Raw genomic sequence first — 10,542 nt, forward strand, 5'->3', positions numbered from 1 at the left:
CCAGTGCTAATCCAAACATCCAATCACTCTTTTCTCCCACTCAACTCAGCACATCATTGACAAAAGTGACCTCCAATTCATCTACTGAGCTGCAAACTCTTCCTTCTTCAATTGAGTTTGCTACACCACTTTTGAGTACAATAATTTTGAACACATCAATTTTGGATTCTTCAAGTATTTCTATTAATATTCCTTTAGTAAGTACAGTAGTAGTTTTCACAACAAGTCCTAGCATGTCTACAATTATTTCTATTCTAGGTACACAAACAATAAGTGTAAGGATAGTTGAGCCCAAGACTCAACTGAGCACACAATTTTTGGGTAAAGGAAAAGAGATGGAGGAAGAAATTGATTTAGATGAGGAAATTGTAATCCCAAATTGGGACATTTCCAAGCTCACTTCAGACCAAATGCAATCATTTGTTGAACTCCTCCAGAAGAAGGCTAAATAGCAAAGACTAAGAGAGGAAAGAGATAAGGAATTCAATATTATTAAGGATACAAAGAACATTTTGGTAGAGGCCATAGGTATTGAGGTTGATTCTTCACAACCAATTTTGTATTTGCTAGCAGAGGTAGTACATAAATTTAATGTAGATACTAATGGATAGGATAAGCTAGTACATAAGGTAGAAAAGAAGTTTGATAATAAAGTGTTGGAGCACATTGCTTAGCAAATAGCTATTTATCAAGTAGAACTTTCTACAATTTTGGGATCTTTGGAAGCATCTTGTTCAAATGTGTCATCACTTTTTGGAAAGCTATGTAATGTTTCTGAGTTTACTAAGGAAATAAAGGACAAATTATCCAAAATAGATGAAGATCTAAAGTCAAGCGCTCAACAATTGCAACTTGACCCTAGTTCAAGCTCTGCACACTTCCAAAAGATAAGATTTTTGTTAGATATGCAAGCAAAATTGCTTAGAGAAGAAGCAAGGATCAGATCTATATTGGTGGATATTTAGAATATGATTCTTCCAAATATGGATGCACTGCAGAAGCACATTGTACATTTAAAAACTCTCATCCATGACAATAACTTCTCCATTGCAGACCATATGATAGAATTGTCAACAGAAGTACAAATTGCACTTCACACATGTAAGGTCTTACAAGACAATTAGGATAAAACTTTAGCAATCATTCTTAAGGTACATTCAATTTTTTTATCTCATCTTGGTGTTACTATGTAAATAGAATAAATCTTTGGCATTAATCTCAAAAATGGGGAGAAAGATACATGTTATGGGGGAAAAAATGCAATAAGTTGTAAAATTAATGGGGGAGAAAGTTATGTATAGAAAGATATGTTGTATATAGCAAGAAGTTGTATAGTATACTGTATGAAAGAACCTTACCATGTACAGATACATATCTTACAAAAATAAATTTTGAAAAATCTCAAAAATAAGAAACTCTACCGAGCTAGTATCACAAGGTGATGAATAAAGGTGTTTAGGAAATCTTTTGAATTTAGTTTTGGCTAATAAGTGTTTTTGTCACTAATGTTAAAGGAGGAGATTGTTGACATATCAGTCAAGTTTGTTATTAGTGATATACACTTATTCAGATTGTATATAGCTACCAAGTTGATTGTAAAACTAGCCATGTTTGCCATGTATTTTAGTTGTTGCTGAGTTCTAGAGTTGCTACCAAGTCCTTCGGACAAATCTCAGTGGTTACCGAGCAGTCATAGTTATAGTGAAGATCAATAGTGTAAACCATGCATCTCAGTGCATGCTGAGATTACTAGTGCAAACCAAGTTGTGCAGTGTTCACCGAGTTTGCAGTGTATGTGATGCAAGTCTAGTGTTAATCAAGCTTCTTAGTGTTAACCCAGTGACTCAGTTTATATCAAGCTCGAGGTGATAGTGTTTACCAAGTCTTGCCATGGTAAACAAGTGATTCAGTTTATATGACAAGTTTCATAGTATCTACTGAGTCACTAGTGCAGACTAAGTTCAAGACTACTTGGAAGTGATCAGTATGGACTAAGCTTCTATGTCTACCGAGTGCATGACAATGCCGAGCATTGATAATGGATGCTAAGTATCAAAACTTCATAGAGTCAGTCTTCAGAACCTGAGTGTCTTCATTTGGGCCGACTTTGTAATATTTCTGTAAACTTGTATTATGGTCGACTTTGTAATTTATATAATTGGATTGGTATATATGTAATGTATTGTATCATATCCAATTATGGAAGATATGTGAATGCAAATGCAATGTAATTGAATGTAATAAGAAAAGAGCAGAAAGAGTGAATTACAAAGGCTACAACAGTATAAGGAGCAACAAAGCCATATCTATCACAACAAGGTGATTTGTACATAAAGAAATCTCATTCAGCAAACCAAGTTGTAGATCAGAGATCATCTACTATTTCATCCTAATAGGTGGATCAATCAAATCCTTTAACAAGGGAGACCTAACAGTCTTTTGTAAATCTTTTTACCGAGTGTATACTTCATTATATGTTTGTAAATCCTTTCACAAGGTGGACCTAGTAGTCCTTATTACTCCTAATAGGGCAGATCATCATAAGTGATCAATGTAAGCTTTAACAGGCTAACTTTATATTGTATTACTAAAGCTTGTGGGTATCATCCCCACCCCAGTTTGACTTTCTATTTGGAAGGTTTCTGGGTCACCAAATCTTTGTGTCACAGTGTTATGAATGCTTTCATGTTTTTAGTTTCTTATGCATGCAATTAGATCAGATTATATGTGATGGATTAAATGCTAATTGGATTGTTGGATTAAGAGTTGAAATTGTAAAAGTTTTAGAAGTTATTGATTCACCCCTCCCCTCTCAGTAACTTAGCATAGTCTTGAATATTTCCAATAGTATGTATGTATATGTATATATATAACAAATAGAAGACTCTGCAAAGAGGCGGTTAAACTCCACATGGCTCCTACACTCCTAAGACTATATATATATATATATATGGATGGTTATTGCTAATTTGTTAAAGCAAGTGTTGCCCTCTATTATTTTGATGGAGGAAAGTGATTTTGACCTAGAAATATCTATTTATGAAGGATTTATAGTATTGCATGAGGCTATTCACTCTTTAAAGTTAGTTAAGGAAGTAGGTATGGCAATTAATTTGGATATCAAGTAGGCTTATGATAATGCTATTAAAAAAAAATTAATGGATGTTTTGAAAAAGTTTGGGTTTGATAATGTTTGGTGTGATTAGGTCTTTAGTTGCATCTCTACTTCCCAATTCTCTATTTTGATTAATGGCAGCCCTCAAGGTTTTCTTGAGATGACTATAGGTATTAGACAAGATGATTTGTTGTTCCCTTTTTTGTTTATTATTCTTGTTGAAGTTTAGTTCATTCAATAAAAAGGAATTGATGCAATGGATCTTGGAAAGGGATTAAGGTTAATAGGGCATCGATTTGGTGACAAATTTACAGTTTGTTGATAACACTAATCTAATGGGGGAAACATGTATTCAAGAAGTTAGAATTATTAAAACTACCTTGGATGCATATAGTGATGCATCTGGACAATTTATAAATTGGGTGAAGTCTGAAATTATTTTATTCAACACCTCTCCACTTGTGCAAGAACATATTTGCAAGATCCTTGGAATGAAGATTGGTACTCTTCTTAAAAAATATTTAAGTATTTTGTTATTCACTGGAGCTAGTAAAGTAAACATGTGGAAATACTTGATTGATAGTTGTGTCAAAAGATTAGAAAGTTGGAGATGATGTATGTTGGTAGGATTCTTTTGTTACAATCTTTGATTTCCATGATCCCTATATTCTCTATGAGTTGCTTAAAGATCCCAATCACATTTCTAAAATCCCTTTGGTTTCTTGGAATGTGACTTGTGGAACCAAAAATAATTGGGGGGGGGGGGGGGGGGGCGGCTGGTATTCATAAGTGGCATTTGATTAAGTATGATTTAGGAGAAAAATAGGTGTGGTATATTTATGCTAAGCCTTCTCAACTATGGGTGAGAATTCTTAAAGCTAAATATTTAGATTCGTATGATGATAAGAGAATTTTAACAGTTAAAGATCCCCTAAATAGTTCAACAATATGGAATTTAATTGCCGAATGTAGGCTGATAGTGATCAATTACTTATCATGGAAGATTAGAGATGGTCGTGATGTTTCCTTTTAGGAGGATTCTTGGAATGGATGGTCAGTATCGTCTAAGTAGAAAATATGCATGATCTTAAACAAATTATGATAAACTTGTGTGGTGGAAAAGTAGGAGATTATATGGAATTACATTTTTTACCTTTAGAAGAACAATGTTGTTGGAAGAATGTTTCTTCCATTGGTCTCAAAGATGATTGTAGAGAGATTATAGTAGGCATTTTTTCTCAAAGGTCTCTGAAAACATGTGAAGGGCAAGATAGATTGATTTGGTGTGTTGCAAAAAGTGGGGATTATTCTACAAACCATGATATAAATGTTGATATATGATTGAAAAGATCATTTGAGTAGAAAGATTGTTATTGTTGAAGAAGTGTTTTCAATCATTATTTTGTCACTGATGTCAAACTTGCTACATGCTGGTAAGAAAATTGCTTATATGATTCAAGTACTATCACTTAGTTGATTGATGAACATGATTTGATCAACAAGATGTAACAAAAGTACCTAGAGGAAAGGTTGAGTTATGATTATGTATTTAAGTGTAAGAATCAGTTAAGACATGATAACATAATGTATTGATGATCTACTTGATGTTACAAAATGTTTGGCTACACTTAGAAAGTTTAGAAGAGAAAGTTTGGACAAAGTTCATTTGCTAAGTTTGAGCAAGTTGATAGAAGGTGCCAAGTAAAGTTAGTGCAAGCTAAGCAAAAAGTCATTTGGAGTTGAGTGAAAGTAATTTCTAGTAGATGCCAGGCAAACTAATAGGTGTCGAGCAAGTTAGTAGATACCGAGTGCTTTTCAATTGATACTAAGCACCAATAAAATCTAGTAGATGCTGAGTTATTTTACAATAGATGCCAAGTAACACAGTATGTGCTGAGCATCAGTAAATTGATAATACTAAGCTATTGCATTATGAAAAAGATTGCAGATTCGCCAAATCAAAGCCAAAAAGTTTGTTTTCTTAGAACTTGTAAATCATAAGGAAGATAAGATTGATGAGTTGGAGGCACATAATCTTATGTAAACTATTTTGGAGGTGAATTCAAATGGATTTTAGGAGAAGTTTCTAGAGAAGACAAGATATGGGGTAGATACATTGCATCCTACCTAATCCATTGAAAACCCTGAATTTGGGATGAATAATGAGTAGGAAAAAGAGTTCTAATTCCATATATGTAGAGATGTCTAGTCATGAAGCAAAGTTGGTTGGAGGTCAGAGAGTTTTTGGATGCAAAAATTTGACAAAGTGAAGGAAGAGGGTTTGCTTCATCAAGTGACTCAAGAGGACAAGTTTGCAATGGCAAGCTAAGCAAGAAGGCTAGAGAAGGATGAATGATTGAAGGGTGAACAAGCTATCAGAACTACAAAGATAAGAAGCCAAGAAAAGTTAAGGACTGAATAGTGATATGTAATCTGCAAGTAAGGTTATAAGTTGTATCAGATCAAACTTTACTGTTACTCTCTAACAATTGTATTAGATAAGGGTAAATCCTTTGGAGAAAGGTTGAATTAATAATCATTGGAAAATCCTTTAACAGGGTGGCATTCCAAGTGAATGACCAAAATTCCTCTAACAAGGCTCACTTTTAATAGGGTGATTGAAATCCCTTAATCGGGTCACATTTAACAATGTGTGTTGTAACCTTTAATAGGGTTGGCCTTCAACATGGAATCACTTCAAAAGAGTGAAAAATGAGTAGTATGTTACTGGTGGTTTTTCCTAGATTGGGTATCCACATTAAATCATTGTGTCAAGTGTGCTAATGGATATGTTGTGTTTTATGCTTTACATCTCTGCATGTTCATTTAACAGTAACATATTAGTTTTGGTTAACACATAATGAATGCATGTATGGTTAAGAATGTTATATGGGTTCACTAAATTGTGAAAAGTTTTATTTTGGACATCTAGACCTTGATTAACTAATTCACCCTCCTCTTAGTTAATCTAAAAGAATTCCAACAATTGGTATCAGAGAGTAGTTTCTTAAGAGGATTAGTTTTAAGGTACTAAAAGTATAAAGATCAAGATGTCAAAAAGAGAGGTACCCAAGCTGAATAGAGATAACTTTTCTGCATGGCAAAGTTCAATGAAGCTACACCTTGGAGGATTTGGAGATTATGCATGAAATTTCATTACAATAGAACATGTTGATCCAGTAGGAGTCCTAATTGCTGAAGACTTGAAGAAAAAGAAAGAACACAATTAGGTGATGTTGGAGATTGCCTTTTCCCTAGCTATGCTGAGTTTGATGATATCAAAGAACTTAAAAGTACAAAGCAGATGTGGGATTCCCTAACCAATATCTATGGAGAGCCAAGTCAAAAAGCATGAGAGGTAAGTTTGATGACATGAGGATGGAAGAAGGTGAAAAAATTGCTCAATATGTTGCTAGAACAAAAGAAGTTGTCAGTGCAATAAAAGGTGTAACTAGTAAGATAGATGATTATGCTATGCTAAACAAAGTCTTGAGAACATGGTTGCTTGTATATGCCATTAGAGTATTTACAATTCAAGAGTTGAGATGTATACCAGGAAATGATCTAACCCTTGAACATCTGGTGGGTAGACTCACTACATTTGAGTTATCTAATTTTGACAACTACCAACCAGAGAGTATTGAATCAACTTTCAAAGCAAAATTGTTACTAAAGGATTTTGAGGAGGTAAAGCCAAAGAAGAAGAAAAGAAAGATAAAGTATACATCCAATGACAATAGTAGAAATGAGGAAGACATTGAACAATTGGAAGCATTGTTGGCCATAATATTTCATAAAGGAAAAGGTAAATTTAAAGGTAAGTTGCCTATCATTTGTTTCAATTGCAATGAAGTTGGTCATATTACAGTAAGATGTACACAAAGGAAAAAATTCAAAGAAAGGAACAAGCACAAAAACAAAAGAGAAGATGATGGAAGAGACTACAGAGACACAGGCAAGAAGTCATGCTACATTGCTGATGAAAATAACTTTGATAAAAATGATGATAAAGTGGTATATGGTGCAATGAAGGATGAATCAAATGAGGATGAAGCTATTGCACTTATGACTTGTCTGAACAAGAATGACAAATGGATCATTGATGGTGGATGCTCACATCACATGATAGGAGACAAAAGGAAGTTCATTACCTTAACTTGTTATGATGGAAATAGTATAAAATTTGGTAATGATGCACCATTTTCAATAAAAGGAAAAGGGTCTATCAAGCTTATAGAAAAGATCTCATGTTACAATGCTTACTATGTTGAAGGATTAAATTATAACTTGTTAAGTGTGTCACAATTGAATAATTTGGGATGAAAATTTGAGTTTGAAAACAAATTAGCCAAGATATATGATACAAATATAAACTTGATTGGAAAAGGTGATCAGACTAGGAGTAATCTATTCTATTTGGATATAGAAGATGCTAATTGTCTTATTGCAAAATTTTATGATGTATGGCTTTGGCACAAGAGATTATGTCATGTTGACTTTGATAATTTGATTAGTATAAGTAACATGAAAAGAGTTAGAGGTTTGCCTAAGTTGAAGAAACCAGGAAATTTAATGTGCAAATAATGTCAGGTAGGCAAAATGACAAAGTCAAGCTTTAAAAGTAAGGTTTACACCTTTAAGGAAATACTTGAAATTGTTCATACTAACTTGTGTGGACCTATTAAAGTGCAAAGCTACAAAGAATACATGTATATTATGCTACTTGTTTATGATTACTCTAGAATGATGACAGTCATGTTCCTAAAATAAAAATTAGATGCTTTTCAAATGTTCAAATGGTAATTGGCAAGAGTTGAGAAAGAAATAGGTAAGAGCTTGAAATGTTTGAGATTAAATAGAGGAGGTGAATTCACTTCACATGAATTTGAGATGTTTTGCAAAGATAGAGGAATCAACAAACAAACATCAGCACCTAGGACCCCCCCACAAAATGGAATTGCTGAAAGAAGAAACAGATCTATAATGGACTGTGCCAGAACACTCATGATGGAGAAAAATATTGCCTTGAAATATTGGAGAGAAGCTATAAGTACTATAGTATACACTTTGAACCATGTACAAGTAAAGAAAGGTACTCACTCAACACCTTTTGAGCTATGGTATGGTCATCTACCTAATGTGAAATATTTTAAGATATTTGGAAGTAAATGCTATATTCTCAAAGATGTTAGGAGTGGAAAGTTTGATGCAAAGAGCGAAGAAGGTATATTCCTTGGTTACTCCACAAGAAGTTAAGCTTATAAGTTTTTAATTACTAACACTAACAAAATTGTGGAAAGTGCAAATGTGAATTTTGATGAATTTACAGAAGCACATGAGGCTAAAACTACAAAAGAACTAGAAGATTACAAGACATTTGCATACTATTATGAAGGAATTCCTACTAAAGAAGATGTTACAAATCATGCAGTAAGTCAACAGCAAGTTTCAACAATTGCCGAGTCACATCTTGTGAATGCTGAATTACATTTAGATGTTGAGTTGCAAAATGAAGAAAATCCACAATCTGACACTAAGATTAGTACATATGAAAGAGATGTTGAAACAACTGACAGAGATGCACATAGTGATACTAAAGCTGAGAGATAGAATGCAGCCACAAGAACTAAGCCAAGATTATCCAAATATGTTAAAAGACACCATCCTACAGATCAAATCATTTGAGACAAAGATGCAAGGCCAATGAAAATAAATAGGTTGAGAGGTGAAGCATGTTTGCTAAGCATGAAGGAACGTAAGATAGCGAGAGATGCATTGGAAGATGATGATTGGTACAAGGCTATGGAAGAAGAAATTCAATAGATAGAAAAAAAAAAGACCTGGGGCCTAGTTCCTAGACCAAAGGACAAGACTATGATTGGCACAAAATGGGTATTCAAGAATAAGCTAGATGAGAATGGTAAAGAGACAAGAAACAAAACAAAACTAGTTTGCAAAGGGTATGCATAAGAAGAAGGAATTGACTATGGTGAAAAATTTGCTCCTATTGAAAGAATGGAAGGAGTAAGAATTCTACTTTCTTATACTACATACAAAGGTTTTAAAGTTTATCAGATGGATGTTAACTCTGCATTTCTGAATGGAATATTAGAAGAAGAGGTCTACATAGAACAACCAAAAGGATTTGTGGACAAAAAAAATAAAAACATGGTATGCAAATTGCACAAAGCCCTGTATGGATTGAAACAAGCACCAAGAGCATGATACGAGAGACTTCATACTTATCTTGTTAAGATTGGATTTAAAATGATAGATGATAACAATAGTTTTTACATGAAAATAGACGAAGAAAAAGGTATACTATTATCTGAAATATTTGTTGATGACATAATATTTGGAGGACAAGATGCTCTATGTAAAGATTTTGCAAATTAGATGAAGCAAGATTTTGAAATGTCAATGTTTGGTGAGATCAAATTCTTTGTGAGACTACAAGTCTATCAAATGAAGTATGGTGTATATATCACCTAGTCAAAATATATCAAAGAGATATTGAAGACATTTGGAATTGAGGACTCAAAACTAGTAAGTACACTTATGGTAACAACACTCAAGCTATCAAAGAACGATGAATTAGCTAAGGTCAATCAAACATTATACAAATCCATGATTGGAAAATTGCAATATGTAGTACAAAGAAAACTTGATATTGCATTTGCTATGGGGATAGTTGCTAGATTCTCTGCTAATCTTAGAGAGAATCACTTGATGGCTATAAAAAGGATAATGAGATACTTGAAAGGAATAGAAGAGTATGGCTTATACTATAAGAAGAATGAAAAGTTTGAACTCAAAGCCTACACTGATGCTGATTGGGCTAGAAATATTGATGACAAAAAAAGCGCTAGTGGAGGAACATTTTTCTTAGGCAGAAGACTTGTTACATGGATAATCAAAAAATAGAGATATACTTCACAATCTACTACTGAAGTAGAGTATGTTGTTGTTGCTATTAATTGCACAAACATTGTATGGATCAAATAGCTACTTAAGGGAATGAAGGAAGAAATCACTGAACTAGTGACACTTTATTGTGATGATATCGAAGAATCCTGTCATGCATATAAAGACAAAGCACATTGCAATAAATTATCATTATGTAAGGGCGCTGGTTCAAGACAAAGAGGTGAAGATGGAGTATATCAACACAAAGGAGCAAATTGCTGATATCTTCACCAAAGCATTACCTAAGGATGCTTATGAGTATCTGAGAGGCAAATTAGGGGTGATACCCCTATCAAAGGCTATGTGAAAGATAGAGGGAGTACCCTACATCAAACAAGCTGATATTCATTTCATACACATTGATGCAGTGGATCTCACTTTAAGAAGTTGCCTAAAGTAATTACAAAGCTGGAATTTCAAATCAGTCACAAGCAAGGTGACAGAGGGAGAAAATTGAAGAC

This window comes from Cupressus sempervirens, chromosome 3, assembly GCF_028749045.1.
Source record: "Cupressus sempervirens isolate cs-2001-9-10 chromosome 3, ASM2874904v1, whole genome shotgun sequence".
Classification (NCBI taxonomy): Eukaryota; Viridiplantae; Streptophyta; class Pinopsida; order Cupressales; family Cupressaceae; genus Cupressus; species Cupressus sempervirens.